General features: G+C 35.4%; 1 protein-coding gene, 1 long non-coding RNA gene and 1 other non-coding gene across 4 annotated transcripts in view; 1 reads left to right on the top strand and 2 right to left on the bottom strand.

Annotated features, from left to right (window-relative positions):
• Positions 1–20,918, bottom strand: part of LOC126006085 (uncharacterized) — a 1,493,032-nt gene that overhangs the window by 249,235 nt on the left and 1,222,879 nt on the right. The gene's annotated exons all lie outside the window — the stretch shown is intronic.
• PRR16 (proline rich 16) overlaps positions 1–20,918 on the top strand; it is a 301,149-nt gene that overhangs the window by 239,304 nt on the left and 40,927 nt on the right. The gene's annotated exons all lie outside the window — the stretch shown is intronic.
• LOC126008308 (U6 spliceosomal RNA) lies at positions 13,495–13,601 on the bottom strand. Its single transcript, XR_007495645.1, has one exon. It is a non-coding gene; the product is annotated as a U6 spliceosomal RNA (small nuclear RNA).

Raw genomic sequence — 20,918 nt, 5'->3', positions numbered from 1 at the left:
TCAACTCTAAGATTACTTGCTTTATCAATGCTATCCTCAGATTCATTTTTCACTGGTTTGAAAAAATATTTCTTCCAGGTTTACTTAAAACTTGCTATCATTGTAGAGAAAAAGAGTAAAATGTTAAATACATTTTGAAAATCCCAAATGCCTTTTTTTTCCTTTCAGAAAATAAACCAGAAGACATAGATTTTTGCTCTAAGATTGCCACACCTAAGGCTGTGTAGTCTATATTCACTGTCAACCCTCTTGTACTATTATATTGATGGTTGTCATACTCCATATGTTCAACTTATTTTATAATTGATCCAGTCAATAAATCATTTCAATTTTGACTCTGCTAGGGACCAATAATAATGACCAGACTATGTTGGCTTTCTTTATTAACATTTTAAATTAGTTTCTATTTAATATCAATATTTTTATCTTTCAAAGATATTCCAATCCTACATAGTTAAAATTATATTAGTAACTTTCAAAATATATTCAAATTGCTAGAAAATAAGTTGCAGTGTAATCAGAGCAATACCATATAATAACCAAGATCATATCCCAATTGAATGACCAGAACTACAATGGATTCCATAAATACTGTTATTCCCCTGATATTAAAAATAGTAGGTTTTGTACAACATATCTCCATGTAATTGGTGCTTCTTGTAATCTAGTAATTTATTTTAAATAGATAAATAATAAAATTATGGAAGAATTAATTAATAAAATTTTCCTAGATTGTTGGTTGACTTTGTATTATTCTGTGGATATTTGGGATTCAAAATAAAGCACCTGGAGACTTGAGAAAGTACACCAGGGAGGGTGTTTGTCTTGCGCAAAACTAACCTGGGTTCAACCTCTTATACCCCATATAGTCCCCTTATGGGACTGGGATTTATTTCAGTACAGAATTAGAAAAAAACTTTGAGCACCACCAGGTGTGCCCCCCAAAAAGAAAATATTTAATAATAACTGCCTTGATTAAAATACTTTATAATTCTCTCTCAATAAGGTATTTCTCTTTGCTTCGAAGAATTGGAAATGTAATACCACATCTTTATATGGGACCATCCTTTTTATTGCACAATTCACTTGGTGATGCATTCAATAATTATTTTAAAACTGTAGAACTGTACAGTGTATGCCAGAGTCTATATTACTGAAGTAAAAGTATACCTTTCATTGTGCAGACATATGCAGAACCAAACCACAGAAAAATTACATGTATAAAATGATGTAGGAAATCCAGGAAAACATTATGAATTTGGAAAATACGATAGCATAAGAAAGTTTGAAATATTTCTGATCACAAGTATCTTAAATGAAAATAGATAGAGGGATTGAAGAGATAATATGGAATATAGGGCTTATTTGAGGTTAAGCCTTGATATCCCATTTGATCACTTTGAGCCATCCAAGTAAAGAGTCAGTAAACCCTGGACACTTCCAGATAGTGGCCCCCAAACAAAGTAAAACCAAAAAAAGAAAAAAAAAGATAGAGAAAAAGAAAAACAAGTAGTTAAAACATATATACATAATTTACATTGGTCTCAATAAAAATTTTAAAAAAGACCAAAAAAAACCCCAAACATATATACATATATTGATAGAACTAAAAGATAAATCACACACCACATATTTTCAAAATGGAATAAATACAATATTTTTATTGTTATAGTTTTTATTGTTAATATTTGGCAGTATAGGTTATGAAAACTGGTCCCCATGTATTTACAACATGCACTTTACCATGGCCACATCGCTTATATAAATGGAAAGATTTTTTTTATTATTTTAATTTTTATTGATTTTTGGCCTTTGGACTACACCCAGTGATGTCTGGGAATTTTTCTCAACAGTGGTTGAATATAAGATGCCATACATTTAATCCAAGCCTCCCTCATGCAAAGCATACAATTTCACATATATTTCTCTCTTCATTAGTAATTGTTTGGTTTTGGTATACACAGGAAAAGATAGATGATAAGGAGCTATTCCTTAAAGGCATCAAAAGAATTAAGGAGAAACTTGATCAGAGATCAGAAGATTCAGAGAATATGAGAGACCTGACCTGTATATGAGGATTTGAAATGTCCTACAATGGGGAGGGAGTCCAGTAGTGTCTAAATGTGAGTTAGCCATGAAGTTGCAGAAAGAACAACTTCTGAGGATATATTTTGAAGACACAAACCAGAATAAATGTGGCAGATTGTTCATCTACAGTCCCTTGCATTTGCAAATGTGCCATATTCACCCAGATGCCATCTTTAGAGTGATTGTACATAGTTTACAGATCTGACAGAGGGAAAGATAGACAGTACTAAGATTAGAGAGATATAATATTGCTGGTAGGGAGTTTGCCTTGCATATTGCTGATCCAGATTCATCTTGGCACTGCATGTAGTCGCCAAGCAACATCAGAAGTCAGCACTGCTCTGTATCGTCCCCAAACAAAACAAAAGTGATAGTGTCCTAGTCAGGAAACACATCTCAAAATAATAAATTCTCCTTCTTTCCTTGAGCGACTGCAAGAATGCAGTTTAAATGTGATGGCTTGTTTGTTAAAGTTGACCTTGATAGACATGATGTCAGATTTCATAAAATTACTCCACTAGAACCTTTAACAATTCCTACAGATAAGGAGGTAAAGATTCTGTCAGAACTGCAAATACTGGAACCAGAAAGAAAGCTGCAGATAACCTCCTAATCTCAAAGGTATATACAACAGATAAATTAGAGCTAACTCTAGAACATTTCCTAACCAATAGAAAATATAGTTGGGATTTTTCTTCTTGTCAAAATTTGTCTAGTTTCCCTTTATCTCTATATTTTCCTTATAAGAAACATGAGTATTTTAAATAAAAAAATCACAGACAATTTTAGCCAAATGCTAATTAAAAGTTAATAAAATTAAATACATAATGTTCAGTTTGTCATTTGTGTACTACCTGGATTTTATTATTTGAAGACAGATCGGAGTGTTTTGGCATATCATTAATTGATTAGAATAGTATAATCTATGAGAATAAATATATAAATAGCTAAGATGGGGGACCCAGGAGTAGTTTCTTTGAGATTTATATCAATGTACAAACTAGCACTTTTTTATAAATATAATTTTTATTTTAATCATAGTGGCTTACATATCATTGACAATAATGTTTTAGGTACATATTAACATAAAATCAGGAGAATTCCCATCACCGAATTATCCTCCCTCTACCTCCGTTCCCGTGCTACCTCCCATATCCTCCTCCCTCACCCTGGAGCTGCCAGAATAAGTGGTCCCTTCTGTGCTAGCTTACTACTTAGTGGTCCTACCCCTGTTTGGTTTTTATTTCTGGCTCTAATTGGGAGGCGGGGCTAGATATAAACTGGCACTTTTTATAGCACCATCTATCTTTAGAGAGATTTTTGTTTAATTGGTTTCAAGTTGCTAACTGGACCAGGACAAAGAACATCTATTGTAGTACCATTTGGACTTTATCCAATGCAGATAAGTTTTCTTATCAAAGTAAATCTGTATTGAGTTGCAAGTAAAAGAAAAATTTATGCCAAGAAAATACAAATATCCATGCCACCCATCTCCTAGATGTATCCCTGACACAACACGGTCCTTTTTTTGGGGGTGGGGGGGAATCCAAAACTTGTACCATATCATGTTTTATTACTGGGCAGCTCTGTTACATGTGCAAAAATTTCACTGAGTTTTATTTCCTAATTTTACTTTTTATTTTGAATTCCACCCCAGAGTTCTCCGAACCAGAAACTCTACCTCTACCTTATCAAATATTTAAAAGCAATTTCAAACAATATCTACCAATCACTGATCTAACTAGAAATTCACAAAATAAATATATGTATCTCTACTTTATTCACAAGAAATTTTTGGAAACCAGAAACACAGCGTTCCAATTTCCCCCAAAAGTGTCCCAAAAGTGGAGCTACAATTAACAAGTCTCCAGATCTAGAGTTATTGATTTCTCTTTGATTTTTACCTGCCTGCATTCCTTCTTTTCCCTCTCATTTTTGGGGTAAAGGGAGATTACATCTGAATGTGCTCAAGATTATTCCTACCTGTGCTTGGGGATAAATTTTGGTAGTACTCAGTGGCTCAGGGATCGAACAGTGTTGTCAGCATAAAGGCAAGTGCCCTATCCACTATAGTATCTCTCAATTTTTTATTTTTGATTCTGTTTACTCTGTATTTAATATTTTAATTTTAATACTTATATATTATATATAAATATAATATATTATATAATAATTATATTTTTAATATTTAATATTTGATAATTTCATGTAATTAAATCAAAGACATTGATAAGTTTGTATATTATATATTACATTTATAGATGATAATAACACCTGCACAATTTGAAGCTTCTACTTTCTCGCTCACTCCCCAGAACCTGTCACTGACTTTTTTTTTTTTACTATTCTGCGAATGAAATTTTTGGAGTTCAGGAAACTTAACAAAATAAGTCCCAGATATCAACAAACCTTCAAAGTCAGAACTCTAAAATACTGGTTTGGCATCTTTCACATGTGAATATAAGAGCTGTGAAATCACAGCATTTTATCTCCTACAATACTTCAAAGTCAGCACTATCTTTTATGTTACTTTTTCCATGCTATTTCAAGATTTTCATTTCCTTCCTGAAAGAAATTTATACCAAATTACCTAAACCTTGCTGCTAGCTTAATATTAATCATGGACATATTTTATAACCTTTTTTAAAATACAGATATTGCTGTAACATGTTACCAATAATTATTTTTATACAGTTATAGCTATATAAAATCATTTTACCAATAACTACAAACTTAAAACCATATCTCAAAGTTTAGAACTATACAAAACACTACCATACACCCTCCCAAGGCCCAGATATGTGTAGTTCAGTCCATAAGTATATAATGACAAAAAATCTCTGGCCTGGCATGTACCTCCCATTTTATGATTCAATATCAAATACATTTTCAAAGTTTGATGCTTGTATTTCCCTACATTCCTGTTAGCTTTGACCAAACATCTCTAATGTAGGTGGGAGAAATAGAACACTGAGTAAGGTGTTCTTGCATGCAGTTTACCTGGGTTTGAATTGTTGGCACTGATATGATACCCTGGCATTTCCAGGTGTGGTCCCAAAGAAAAAATAAAAGAATTTCAAGGGCTGGAGAGATAGTAGGGTATTTTCCTTGCATGCAGCCAACCCAGCTTTGAATTTTGGCACCACATATGACCCCATGAGCTAATTAGGTATGAACTCTGAGGACAGAGCCAGAAGTAATCCATGAGTACCACTGGGTGTGGTGCCCCAAAATAAAAATTAAAAGAATCTCTAATACCATAATCTGTTTTTACTAATTGCAAAGGTCTATTCAGCTGACACTTTCCTTAACCATCTCACTTCATAACATCCTTTAATATGCATCGTTGTTACTCAGAGTACTATTTTCCTTGCTATTTTGTTCCTTTGTGAGTTCTCATCTATGTGCATTAGGATTCCACTCATATTCCTTATTAGATGTTGCCTCTTCTATTTGCCAAAACATATCAATCTCATGTCATTTTTCTGCTTGACATGTTACATGTCTTTTTGGTTTTTTCTTTTCTTGGTTTTTGGCCACAACCGGTAATGCTCAGGGGTTACTCCAGACTGTGCACTCAGAAATTGCTCGTGGCTTGGGGGACCATATGGGACACTGAGGATTGAACCGCAGTCCATCCTAGGTCAGCTGCTTGCACGGCAAAAGCCCTACCATTGTGTCACCTCTCCCATCCTGACATGTTAAATGAATGACTATACATAGTCTGAACTTTGTCCAATTATTGTTTTATCATATTGGTTTTCCCAGACTTCAAGCCAAGATCTGTATCTTCTAAATATTTCATAATAACTTTCCCCCTTATTTTACTTTTAATTTTAGATTTTGGGGTCACATAGATAATAAAATGGAAAGTGTATTTGCCTTGCATATGGTTGACTGGGTTTAGATCCCAAGCATCCTATGTGGTCCTCTGAGCCTGCCATGAGTGATTCCTGAGTACATATCCAGGAGTAAGCCCTGAAAATCTCTGGATGTGGTCCCAAAGCAAATCAAAACACTCGTAATGAAAATTGTGAATTTAATATTTATATCTTTGATTGATGAATATTTATATTTTGGGCTACATCCTTCTGTTCTCAGGGATTACTCTTAGTTCTGTTCTTAGGGATCACTCATGGCTGGGGTCTAGAAGCCATATGTGGTGTCAGGGATCAAACAAGTTTTGCCACATGCAACTCATGCTCCTTACTCTGTGTACTATGTCTATGCCCGCAAGATCAAACAATTTTTAAGCTTATGCTTTATTCTAAAAGTTTTTATTGCTTTAAGCTTTTATTACATCTAACCTTTGTGTGGTTTATGGGAAGGTTATATGATAAATATTTTATATTATACTTTTGGCTTGCTATTCTACATCCTGAACTATTAATTTAAATGGCTATTCTTCCCACTTCAGTGGAAAATCTATACTTGTTTTATTTTGTGAGGCCTTTTTGTTTCTGTTGTTTCCTCTTTACAAATACTACAGTCTTTGATTACTTTAGCTTTATAATAAACTTTGAAATAAGATAGAGCTAGATTTCTGCATAATTGTTTTGATGTTTTTTCCTTGTGAACTTTTGAAAATTATGTTTTATGTCTACTCAAAGTCTCTTTTTTGCTGAGAATTGCATTCATTTTCTACATCCATTTTATAAAGAATTGAGACTTAAATATATATTTTTCATCTTGCTAGTTCAAATATGTTTGCAATCACTTTATTTAAGGCTTTAGAAAACAACTCTACAGAATATTTTGTAAAGTTACCATCTTCTATAAGATTTGTACCTAAATTCAACTTTTGAGTGGTACTCTGGTAAAACAATATTTTATCTTTTTAAGTCTTATTTATTTACAGCAATTCTAAATCATAGTAAATTTTAGAGAAATTTCAGAGAAAGATACTTTTCAAGTAAATTTTTTATTTAATCACTATGAGAAGCAGTCATAGAGTTGATGATTGGGTTTCAATCAGATAATGTTCCAACACCCATCCTTTACCAGTGCATATTTCTCACTCCCAATGTCACCAATTTCCCTCCCATCCTTCAACTCTATCCTGCCTCTACCTAGACATTGTTCATCTCTATGGAGATTGTCCTTAAAGCCCTATGCTTTCCCCTCTCCTATATCAAATTTAACACCAGAATGGGGTTTTGTTATAATTTATGATGTTTCTCTGGTACATCTGGTGCTGCTTGTTGTAGTTGACCAAAGAGTTAGTCCTTGATGTAAAACTGCTCCTAGGCAGTCCTCAGGCAACCCAAGCACTACTCCTAACAATGCTCAGCAGCCTGGACATTTCAATGCTCACACTCAGTGGGTTGTGCATCAGCAGTATCAAATCCTGCGATGCTCTGGGACCACCTGTGATACAACAATTGGTATAATGGCTTGTATCAAGTAGTGTTAGAGATCAAACTCAGGCCGTTGAATGTGCAGCCATTCTCTGAAGTATTCTTAACTAAGTCCCTGGACTTTGATTATTTCTCCTATGATCATACTTTTGTATTGTATCTATAAAAAATTATAACTTCAAATTAAAAATAAAAATCTTAGTGGTTTTGGGCCAGAGAGGTGGCACTAGAGGTAAGGTGTCTGCCTTGCAAGCACTAGCCAAGGAAGGACCGCGGTTCGATCCCCCGGCGTCCCATATGGTCCTCCCAAGCCAGGGGCAATTTCTGAGCTCTTAGCCAGGAGTAACACTTGACCATCAAACGGGTGTGGCCAAAAAAATAAATTAAATTAAAAAATCTTAGTGTTGATAGATAGGCATAGAAATAAGATTTTTGATTGATTTTTGTATCCTACAAGTATGCTAGACTCACAAATTAGTAGTACATGTTTTTGATCATGTTCTTTTGAATTCTTGACAAAAAATTTGTGTAATATTTAACTTTAGACAGGATTATATCTTCATTTCCAAAATATGTTCTGTATTACTTATTATTTCACTATCTAATATCTTGTACACGGTTACAGTATTTTCTGGCATATAAGACAACTTTTGAAACAAAAAAAAAAGTCAACAGAGAATCGGGAGTCGTCTTATATGCCGAGTATATCCTGAAAATGTTTCAATATGCCGCTAAACGAAAATGGTCTGAATATTGCCACAAAACTCGATCCTGCACCAATCACTGCCAGGCTGCTCAGATCGCCTCTCTGACTCAGCCAATCCAAGCAGGCTTTTGATGCATGCAAATTAGACGATGTTCTGCAACAATCACTGCCAGGCTGCTCGGATCGCCTCTCTGACTCAACCAATCCAAGCAGGCTTTTGATGCATGCAAATTAGACAATGTTCTGGACCCGAATCTACACTGTCAAAAGCCTGCTCAGATTGACAGAGTCAGAGAGGACGTCTATTATAGTATAACCTTTGAACCTTTGCTTGTTGTGATTGGCTCACTGTGGTACATACAGTTGCAGCACAGGAACGTTCTGTCTGATACAGTGAATATAGGCTAAACCTATGTTTTAACTACAAAATTAGGGGGTCATCTTATACGCCCAGTCGTTTTATATGCCGGAAAATACGGTAAGTATAATCAATTAAATAAAATATCCTTGACATGTTCTCTATTTTAGAGGGAAAATACAGATTTTCTTTATTATTTTTTCTATTTTTTTATTTAAACACCTTGATTACATACATGATTGCGTTTGGGTTTCAGTCATGTAGAGAACACCACCCATCACCAGTGCAACATTCCCATCACCAATGTCCCAAATCTCCCTCCTCCCCACCCGACCCCCGCCTTTACTCTAAACAGGCTCTCCATTTCCCTCATACATTCTCATATATCTAGTTCAATATGTAGTTATTTCTCTAACTAAACTCATCACTCTTTGTGGTGAGCTTCCTGAGGGGAGCTGGAACTTCCAGCTCTTTTTTCTTTTGTGTCTGGAAATTATTATTGCAAGGGTGTCTTTCATTTTTCTTAAAACCTATAGATGAGTGAGACCATTCTGCATTTTTCTCTCTCTCTCTGACTTATTTCACTCAGCATAATAGATTCCGTGTACATCCATGTATAGGAAAATTTCATGACTTCATCTCTCCTGACAGCTGCATAATATTCCATTTTGTATATGTACCACAGTTTCTTTAGCCATTCGTCTGTTGAAGGGCATCTTGGTTGTTTCCAGAGTCTTGCTATGGTAAATAGTGCTGCAATGAATATAGGTGTAAGGAAGGGATTTTGTATTGTATTTTTGTGTTCCTAGGGTATATTCCTAGGAGTGGTATAGCTGGATCGTACGGGAGCTCGATTTCCAGTTTTTGGAGGAATCTCCATATCGCTTTCCATAAAGGTTGAACTAGACGGCATTCCCATCAGCAGTGGATAAGAGTTCCTTTCTCTCCACATCCCTACCAACACTGTTTATTCTCATTCTTTGTGATGTGTGCCATTCTCTGTGGTGTGAGGTGGTACCTCATTGTTGTTTTGATTTGCATCTCCCTGATGATTAGTGATGTGGAGCATTTTTTCATGTGTCTTTTGGCCATTTGTATTTCTTCTTTGTCAAAGTGTCTGTTCATTTCTTCTCCCCATTTTTGATGTGATTAGAGATTTTCTTTATTATTAAGCATTATATTAAATATTCATTTTATACCCATAATTATATTAAAAGATATTTTCTACCTTTCAACATTTTCATCATAAAATGATTTTTTAAGTCAGCCTCTTTACTTTTTTTGTTTATTTTTTTATTTTTTGGTTGTTGGGCCACACCTGGTGATGCGCAAAGGTTACTCCTGGCTATGTACTCAGAAATTGCTCCAGGCTTGGGACATCATCTGGGATGCTGGGGATTGAACCCAGGTATATCCTAGGTCAGCCAAGTGCAAGACAAATGCCTTACTGCAGTGCTATTGCTCTGGCTCCCATAATATTTTTTGTTTGTTTGTCTGTTTTGTGGCCACACCTGGTGATGCTCAGGGGTTATTCCTGGCTATTCACTCAGAAATTGCTCCTGGCTTGGGGGACCATATGGGATGCCAGGGGATTGAACCAAGGTCATTCTAGGTCAGCCGCGTGCAAGGCAAACGCCATAACACTGCACCACCTCTCCAGCCCCCATAAACTATTTTTTTTATAAAAACTTACAAAAAGAGCCAGAGAAATCATACAATGGGTAAGGCACCAGTCATGTTTCTAGTCAACCTTCTTTTGAATTCTGACTCCACAGATAAACCCCTAAGTACTACTATGACTTATTCTTGACTACAAAACCAGTAATAAGCACTAGGACAGTAGGATGTTACCCAAAACAATCAAACAAGTAAAATGTTATTTAAAAATTTTATTATAAGATCATCTCACATTTGTCAAATACATTTTGGCATTTATAGGGATATGTATATTGCATTTACCTTTTCTAATTTAGATGTATGATTGATTTTTTGTTCTTATTTACTTGGGGAGTTTGCCTTGGGGCTAAAACTGATGGTAGTTGGGGCTACACCAGCTCTGTGCTCAGGGGGTGCTTCTGACGGTGTTTATGGTGACTTTGTCATAACAAAAACAACTGAGCTGTCTCTTTGGCTCGTATTCTTGAATGTTGATCTTGCTATTCATTGTTGTCATAAATCCCAGTTGATATTTATCACCTTTAAAGTAATGCTGAAATATATTTGATACAAATTTGTTGCCAATTCCTTCATCTATTTTTAAAGTAGATCTGTTATTAAAGACAATGTTCTGGTCTTATCTTAGATAAGGCTGATTCATTCCCAATGTTTGATATAATTTTTGTCCTGTTTTTGCAAGATAATTCTATAATATCAGTGTCAACTCCACTGTAATATTTTTTGGCTTTAACATGTGAAGCTAACTGGGTCTAGAGTTTCCTTTGTTAAACACAAAACAAATAAACCCAAACTACTCTCCAGAATCTTGAGTAAATCTTTCTACTTGTTGTACACCTAAGATAGAACACCATGTGGTATCACGGCTCCCATATGCAAAACTAGTACTCCTATCCCTCTTGCCATTTACTGGCCCATAAAACTTTATAACGTATGTGTCAATGCTGGGTGGTAATGATGTACCACAAAACACAGTGATGAAACAATGTCTGTATTTGGATGCATCACCTGTAACATTAAGCAAATATTTGTTTGTTGTTAGTGGAAAGGGGTCAAGGTTTCTGCCCATTTTTCAAATTTTCCGTGGTGTAGTTTGGCAAAAAATATTAGAAAGTCAGAATAACCTTTACAGCCTCAGAGAATGCTTGCCCAGACTCTGGGCTCCACAAATAGGTGTAAAATCCTAGTTCCATGCACTATTTGCTGTCATCGGTTATATTTAGTTACTGAAATCTAGTTTCTTCCTACAGTGTCTGTCTTTTGCTGGATTTCAGGATAAAATTGTCGTGATTTTAGTTCCCAAATGATCTCACAGAAAGACTCTGAGTCACTTTTTTTGTTCTACTGCTGGGAGCAATGCTCTTTCCAGTTTGGAATGGAAAATTTTTACATCCCAGAGCTAAAACTAGAGACCAAATTCTATGAATTGCTGATTTAATTAGAATATCAGATGAATGTATTAACATCACTTTTTCTTATCACCTACTTGCAAAATGTAGTTCATTTGGCTCAATTATCTTTTAGGACAGATTTTTAAAGGTATTATTTACTTGTAATTTTCTACATTAAGGATAGAGTCTGCCTAGTCATGGATAGGTACGTTTCGTCTTCTGTAGTTAGTGATCTTGGCTTTTGCACTGATGAAAGGATGTGTCTTCTGGTTTCATCTTATTGTTAGGTGTTGAGATGAAACAGCCTGCTCTTAGACCAAGTTATTGCCATTTCCTCGTCAGCATGTCATACCAAAACTGGTACATGTTGATGTCAGAGCCATATTATGAATGTCCTGGAGGGAGTTTGGTTCCTGGAGCTGCTGCGGAGAACTGTGTCAATTCTATATCTGAGATCTTGGGTTTGGGTTGGGTGGTCACTGTCTAATCGCATGGAGTGTAAGTTGGGACCACATGACATACGTTCAAGGTGAGAGGTGACCCTGTACTGCAAAAAAGTATGGGCTCTTATCCCTAGTAGATAAGAGCTTATTTTTATATGTAAGATTTCCCCCATTTTTTAGTATGCCTTTGCAAAAAGAAATGTCTTTCATTTTTCTTAAAACCCATAGATGAGTGAGATTATTCTGCATCTATCTCACTACCTCTGGCTTATTTCACTCAGCATAATAGATTCCATGTACATCTGTGTACAGGAAAATTTTATGATTTCATCTCTTCTGACTGTCAAATAATATTCCATTGTGTATATGTCCCACAGTTTCTTTCGCCATTCATCTGTTGAAGGGCATCTTGGTTCTTTCTAGATTCTGGCTATTGTAAATGTGCTGCAATGAATATAGGTGTGAGGAAGGAATTTTTGTATTGTATTTTTGTGTTTCTAGGGTATATCCCTAGGAGTGGTATAGCTGGATCATAAGAAACAAGAATAGGGCCGGGCGGGTGCCTGCCTTGCCTGCGCTAGCCTAGGACGGACCACAGTTCGATCCCCCGGCATCCCATATGGTCCCCCAAGCCTGGAGCGACTTCTGAGCGCATAGCCAGGAGTAACACCTGAGCATCACCGGGTGTGGCTCAAAAACCAAAAAAAAAAAAAAAAAAGAAACAAGAATAAAAGATATCTGAATAAAGGTATTCAAGACTAAAACCCTGATTTATTATATCAGATTTCTTCCCAAGTAAATTTCATATACCCTGTAACAGAGAAAAGTCAAGAAATATTTCAAACATTGAAAGGCCTTAGAGATTGTGTTTTTCAATTCTTTTACTTTCCTCATAAGGTGCAGAGATAAAAAAAATTGATTTAGGTCATTAGGGGAAATGTGGTGTGTTCAGAGTTAAAAATCAGAAGTCATTATAGCTCTCATTTTAAAATTCTAATATATCCTTGTGAATTTTTTTCTCTAAAACTCCTTGGGATAATTTTTTGTAAAAAAATAAATTAATTAAATTGTTTTCCAGGCTGGAGTGATAGGGTGTTTGACTTGCATGCGGCCAACCTTGGCCGACCCAGGTTTATTCCCGGTATCCCACCTGGTCCCCCGAGCCTGCCAGTAGCAAATTCTAAACTCACAAAGCCAGGAATAGCCCCTGAACACTGCCAGGTGTGACCCCCAAACCAAATATATAAATAAATGAATAAATAAAACCTTTAAAAATATTTTCCATTAGTGTTGCCCCAAGATATAAATCTCATGTTAAATTATTTCAAGTGAGATGCAAACCATTAAGGAAACAGTAGGATTACACAGGAATTTCTAGTCAATGTAATCAACATAAGTAGTTTATGAAGCTACATGTTGAAATTTTTATTAGGCATATCCTATTTTTTATTAGAAGCTGAGCAAAATTCTTTTTTTTTTAAATATGGAACGCTTCACGAATTTGCATGTCATCCTTGCGCAGGGGCCATGCTAATCTTCTCTGTATCGTTCCAATTTTAGTATATGTGCTGCCGAAGTGAGCACTGAGCAAAATTCTTGATTTTATCTGTAATGCAAAATAATACCAATCAACCAAGTTGTTTATGTTGCTAAATTATGAGATTATATTTTCCAACAGTAAAAGACAATAGATGGTGCTCACTATGCTATCACCAAAACAAACAAACAAACAAACAAACTAAAGCATGTTTGGGGCTGGAGTGATAGCACAACAGTAGGGCGTTTGCCTTGCACGTGGCTAATCCAAATGCACCTGGGTTTGATCCCTGGCATTCTATATGGTCCCTCGAATCTGCCAGGAGCAATTTCTGAATGCAGAACGAGGAATAACGCTTTAGTTTATGGAGCGTGGCCCCAAACAAAAATAACAAATAAACAAAACCAAGACAGAACAAACAAAAACATGTTCACTGAGAGGAAGTTGTACTGCTATTTCTTTTCTGAATATTATTTATAGCTGAGGGGGATTACATAGTAGAAATTACCAGAGAGTATTTCCATGTTAAAATGTTCAAGATTGAATTTCAAATAAAATTATCATGTGAATTGAGAAGAAATCACCGATAACATTTTTATCTGATCAATTACCTAAATCCCTGCTCTAATTTGGAACCAGAGAAGGTACAAAAGGAGCATCACAGTTCATAGCTTTAGGCTTTTTATTTTGTGAACTATTTACCATATTTATGTAGTGAATGACCCAGGTGAATTGTTTTATTAATTTGGGAGGCAGTTAGGTATTTGATAAGGGATACTTTTCAAAAACATCTCGAGCCTTAAAATTAACTCTGTGATTATTTTAAAAACAATATAGCAATCTCATCAAGCAAAGTATTGCTTCATCCTGACTAAATGCAATCTTCATCACAGCTCACTAGGATTCAAGGATGCCAGTGCTTCAAGAAACGGTACTTTACCACAAATCTATGCATAGCTATTGAATCAAAGCCTAAAGTGCAAAAATCATAGGTACTTAGCACTGGCAATTAACTGCAGGTCAATCTGCTATCAGGATAATTTCTTGCCCAGAGGAGAAAAATGATAGAGAGCCCCAGCTTTAAATCTGTCATCCTATTTGGTGGTACTTTATTTTTTTTTTAAATCTAAAATTACTATATCAACTGGCATATTTTTAAAGAAATACATATAAGATCTCATAAGATCAAAAGGCAGTGAAGTCACATATTCTGTATTTGGACTATTTCTAAAATGATTATTTATATTCCCTGTGGTATGTGTTTATGGTGGTATAAACACAATAAACATTATCATGGACTTGCTCAGCTTCTCAGTTCACCAAAATCTCCTTTTATGAGAGTACAAGTAAAAATACTTTTAATAGGGCGAGTCCACTGACACTATTTAGGTATGACTCCTGTTTCTGCACTTAGAAACTTTTTCTGGAAGTATTTGGGGAAAAATGAGGTGTCAAAAATCAAATTTAAGATTGACAATTGGTGAGATGAGTGCTCTATCTCTAATTACTTTAGTAAATCACTCTATTAAAAATGCTTGGGGCTGAAGAGATAGCATGGAGGTAAGGCGTTTGCCTTTCATGTTGAAGGTTGGTGGTTCCAATCTGGCATCCCATATGGTCCCCTGTGCCTGCCAGGGGCAATTTCTTAGCATAGAGCCAGGAGTAACCTCTGAGTGCTGCAGGGTTTGACCCAAAAAAAAAAAAAAAAGCTTACATATTTTATATTAATGCAGACTCACTGATTGGGCGTTAGTTTTCAATATGCTATCATAGAGTTCCTGATGTTTAACTCTTATCTCATTGAAAAGCTCAACAATTTGCCCTCTTCATAAATGTTCAGTATAGAAAGAGCCGAACCTTTCTGAATTTTTTATGGATATAGAGTAAGTCATTCTAATTTTTTAGACTTTTCCTGTTATCACACCTGTATGTCATTTATAAAATATTAATATATGAAGATGTAAAACAAATTACATTTAAAACCAGATAATCTATCATTTTAAATTAGAACTGCCTATTCTGGGGTATATTAAACATGGTAAGACCTAGGCAAAAATCAGCCATAAGCATATAAGCATATTAATTCCAAATTAGATCTAGATAGTAATAAAAAGATAAAGAAGAATGGATGATGGGAGAAATAACGTGGGAATCATCAAATAATGGAAATAATATGGAATGATGGGAAGTCGTGTTTCAAGTCTATGGGTTAATGAGAATGTTAAAAGGAAATTAGGTTCCTATATCTGTATATCAAAAACATTGTATTATCATGTTGTTATATCTAATATTTCATGGTCTACAAAACTCCCTTTGTGATGCAACTAAATTAAATTTATATTATAAAGAAACTGGTATTTCTTTTTACAAATATCCTAGGCCAGAAATAGTACAGTGGCTAGGGCCACTTACACTCTTACCAACCCTTACAACCAACTTCTTACACTCAGTCAACCCTGGTTGAATCTGCATATAGGCCCTGTGCACTATTGTGAGTGATCCGTAACACAGACAAACGAAAAGTAATCTCTGAGCAAAGCCGATTGTAATAAACCCCCAAATAAAACATTTTATGGGATGTGATACCCATTTATGAGGCCTGTGAGTAGCATGTCCACTCCAAGTCCTAGTCTATGTCCTAGTCTATGTCATAGTTACAATGGAAATCACTCAACTATTCTAAACCATAAATGTGTGATTCTTCTACATTTAGTTTGGATGGTTTGAGAAATGATATACGTTTAGAGGTTTCTGCTTATTCATGCATATATGTTTAGTTAAAGGAGTCAAAAACAGTAAAACCTTAAGGCTCAAAGAATGCCATAAACAAAATGGAAACAAATTGGCTGAGATGAGAAATAAACTCTGAGACACTGGCCCAAGAAAAAGTCATTTTGGTGCAGTAATATCTGCTTGAACATAAGACCTTCAGATACTAAATGTTCCTCTTGTGCTGCAAATACAAGCAAAAGAAAGGTTCTTAATTAATTCCAGACCCAAGGGAATAATATTACTTACATACTAATGCTGGCTAAAAGGGCACTGATTTTGCTGGGAGAAACTTAGAAAATTTAAGACAGAAAAAATAGTACATTGTGTAAAGCATTAGTCTTTCATTTGGCTGACTAGTTTTGATCCCCAGTGCTCCCTTGAAACCTAGCAGAAGTGATACCGAGCATAAATCCAGGAGTAAGTCCTGAGAACCTCCGGGATATTGGCACAAATCACAACCTTTAATATTTACATTAAATAATAGAATTTAGAAGCCTCACATGAGAAAATAAATGAATAAAAGATTATTCCCAATGAAGACAGGTGGAGAGCACTTCTAATTCTAATATTGAAATTCTGCTTGAAATCTGAATTCTGAGTTCAAAATACAGACTAACATGATACTACATTGCTGAGGCTTGCTTTGGTTCAATTAGATTAGAGAACCTCTTTGAATTCTCTCCAGGAAAATGGGAGCATGAACAGCAAAATATGAAGAAATGGGAACCACACAGGTTATGTGGGACAAGATGTTCTAATTTTAATGCAAAGAATCAGAGGTATAATAAGGAGATTTTGCCAGTCACAGGTATGAAAAGAATGCTCACATTTCTTTCTGTGCTAAGTACAACATATCTGAAACCAACTTGAGCCAGGGTAGATTAATATGACACCCTAGGGGCCGGCGAGGTAAGGTGTCTGCCTTGCAAGTGCTAGCCAAGGAAGGACCGTGGTTCCATCCCCCGGCCTCCCATATGGTCCTCCCAAGCCAGGGGCAATTTCTGAGCACTTAGCCAGGAGTAACCCCTGAGCATCAAACGGGTGTGGCCCAGAAAAACAAAAAAAAATTGACACCCTAAAGATGAGGAAGCAACAACAACTCGATCTAAGGGCATGTTGCCCTACCTCACCACTTAAAGGTGAGATAGAATCAGAAGACCCTCCGTCACTGGATCTGTACACAAACCATGATCACTAATTAAAGAAGACTATCACTTCAATGAGCAGAACATTTCCTGGATCCATAAAGAAAGGCTTACACTAGGCTTTGCCCTAGGATCTGTGCAAAACACAAGATCTCTAATTACAGAAGAATGACTGACAACCATGACAAAACATGACTTTTCTAGGACCATGAGGAAAGAATTTGGGGTTTGACAGATAACATTCCTGGAGCCTATATTCAGTCTCATGACAGTGTGCTTTAAGGGTGGAGACACCCTGTATCTCTCAGTTTGAGAAAAAAGTTATTTTTGGATTTTGGGTCACACCTAGCAGTGCTCAGGGGTTACTCCTGGCTCTGTGCTCAGAAATCACTCCTGGCAGGCTCGGGGGAACCATATGAGATGCTGGGATTTGAATCACTGTCCTTATGCATGCAAGGCAAATGTCCTACCTCCATGCTATCTAGCCAGACCCAGGCCAAGGAACTTTTCTTTCAAATTTCTCCCTTGTTTATACTGCCTATTCAGAGAAAAAAAAACTTGCCACATCTGCCCCCCCATTTTTTCTTTCTTCTTTTCTTTCAATTTTATTTATATTCATAGGTTCTAGATAGGAGCCCCACATTCATTTTGTTTGTTTTTGTTGTTGTTTTCCTTTTCTATTAGTGAACCAAAGCACATGAATCAGCTGGTTCTGTCTATATATGTCTCCCTACAAACTGAAAAAAGAAAAAAAATGTGGATGGGACCCAGTGGCTAAATGGTCTCAGAAGAAAAGAATAGAAATAAACATAAAAAAAGGTCTGTCCTAAATACCCAAACCAATCTCAACAATAGTAGAAGCAAAGGGTCCAAACTATAATAAGCTTTACACAAAATGAACCTTTTATGCAAGCAGTCTAGGGTGCTAAGTGTGGAAGTATGGGGTAAACTATGGAGAAAGAAGGTTAACACTGGTGGTGGGAATGGCCCTAATTCAGTCACTATGTTGCTAAAATACAACTATGAAAAACTTATAAAAACTTTAAAAATAACTTCAATAAAATGAAGGTCTCTCCAAGAATACTTCTTCCACCTAGACTCTCATTGAGTTTTAAGGAAAGGATACAAAGCATCATAGATAAACAAGTCATCAACTTACCAGACTGAAAAACAATTAAAAAAGAATCAAATAGTCTATTCTAAGACAAGACAATCCCACAAAAACCAAATCTCTACAATAACATGGCACAACATTACATGGCAATCATCTCTCAATGTCAATGGATTAAGATCGCCAATACAAAGAGACAGAATAAAAGAATAGATCAGAGAATTAGAGCCAAACTTTGCTACCTGCAATAAACATTTTTGAATAATCAGAACAAACACAGACTCAAATCAAATGTTGGAAGAGAATCCTTCAAGCCATAAATCTCTTAAAAAGCTGGGTTAGCCATATTAATATCGTATTATTAGACTTCAGACTCAAAAAGTTTTTGAGACAGAGAGGGTCATTTCTTAGTAATCAAGGGATATTGATAGTAGAAAGAAATCACATTCTAATTTTATATGCACCCAATGAGGGGTCATCAAAATATTGCACAAATTTGCTAATAGATTTGAAGAAACAAATTAATAGCAAAACAATAGTAGACTTCAACACCACTCTGTCACCTATTGATAGATCAACCAGGCTAAAAGTTAATAAGGATATACTGGCATTGAATGATAAAATGGAAGACAGGGGTTTAGTTGATAGAGGGCTTTTCACCACACAAAAGCTGAAGAAATTTCCTTTGCCTATATACCATATTTTCTGGCGTATAAAACAACCCCTCAACCCATGAAAAACTTCCTAAAAGTCGGGAGTCATATTATATGCTGGTATACGGCATGCTGAAACTTATTCCAGCTTCTGGGATGAGTGATCCGCCCCCCTCTTACTTTTAAGAAGTAACTTACTTTGAAGACTTTTAGGAAGTTTTTCATGGGTTGAAGGGTCATCTTCTATGCTGGCAAATACGGGCACAGTATATTCTCCAAGATAGACCTCATGCTGGAGCACAAAACACGCCTCCATAAAATCAAGAGGATCGAAATTGTATCAGCTATCTTCTCAGACTGTGGGATACTGAAACTAGAAATGAATTAAAACAAACAAAAAGAACTTGAACACTTTGAAATTAAACAGCTCACTACTGAAGAACAGTGGGTCAGAGAGGAAATTAGAGATACCTGGAAACAAATGAGAATGAAGATACAAATTATCAGAATTTGTGGGACATAGTAAAAGTGGTAATAGAAGGAACTTTTATGGCTTTACAAGCATTCATTAGGAAGGAAGAAAGACCCTGCATTAAAACTTAATGACACTGCTTTAGAAAATGACCAATATAATTATCCAAAATTAGGCAGGCAGAAGGAAATAATAAACATTAGAGCAAATATTTTTGAGCTGAACCCCTCCTCCAAATAAAACAATTCAGAAGATCAAAGAAAGTGAGTGTTGTTTCTTTCAAAAATGTACAAGATCAATAAACTATTAGCAAGACTCACAAATAAAGAGAGAGTAAACTGTAGTAAACAGACAACAAAATGAGATGGGGGATGTTACAAGAATAGACATTCAAAGAATAATCAGACATTATTTGGGAATCTTTTCTTCTACAAGAAATGAATAAATGTTTGGACTCCTATAATCTTCCAAGTTTGAACCAATATTATATGAAGTATATAAATATACTTATCACTATTAAGAAAATTCAAGTGGTAATCAAAACTTACCCAAATCAAAAGCCAAGTCATACATGAGATCACTAGTGAATTCTTTCGAACCTTTAAAGAAGTTCTATTGCCAAACCTTTTCAGTCTCTTCCCAGAAATTCAAGAAGCAGATACACTCACAAAGAGTTTCTGTGATGATAACATAATCCTGATACTAATATAAGACAGACAAAAAAAATAAAGAGGACATATATTGTTGATAAACACAAATGTAAAGTTCCTCAACATGATACTAGCATATTGAATCCAACAATATACCCAAAACATCATATACCATGATAATAATTTATCTCAGAGATAGAAGGATGGTTTAACATACAATGAATATAATAAAACTTATTAATATAAGAAAAATGTGATCATATAAATAGATGCTGAGAAAGTATTTGACAGGATTTATCATTCATTCATGATAAAATCTCTCAACAAGAGGGCAATTGAAAGAACTTTCCTCAATATTCAAAGTCATTTACCTCAAGTCCATGCAACGGGAAAAACTGAAATACTTTCCTCTAAGATCTGGCACAATACAATCTTGCCCACTCTCACCACCTCTATTTAATATGGTACTGGAAGTACTTGTCATAGCAATTAGGCAAGAAAATGATATCAAGAGTATTCTCATAGAAAAGAAAGGAATCAAGCTCTCACTGTTTGCAATGA

The sequence above is a fragment of the Suncus etruscus genome, chromosome 4 (genome assembly GCF_024139225.1).
Source record: "Suncus etruscus isolate mSunEtr1 chromosome 4, mSunEtr1.pri.cur, whole genome shotgun sequence".
Classification (NCBI taxonomy): Eukaryota; Metazoa; Chordata; class Mammalia; order Eulipotyphla; family Soricidae; genus Suncus; species Suncus etruscus.
This window is presented reverse-complemented; position numbering and strand designations above follow the sequence as displayed.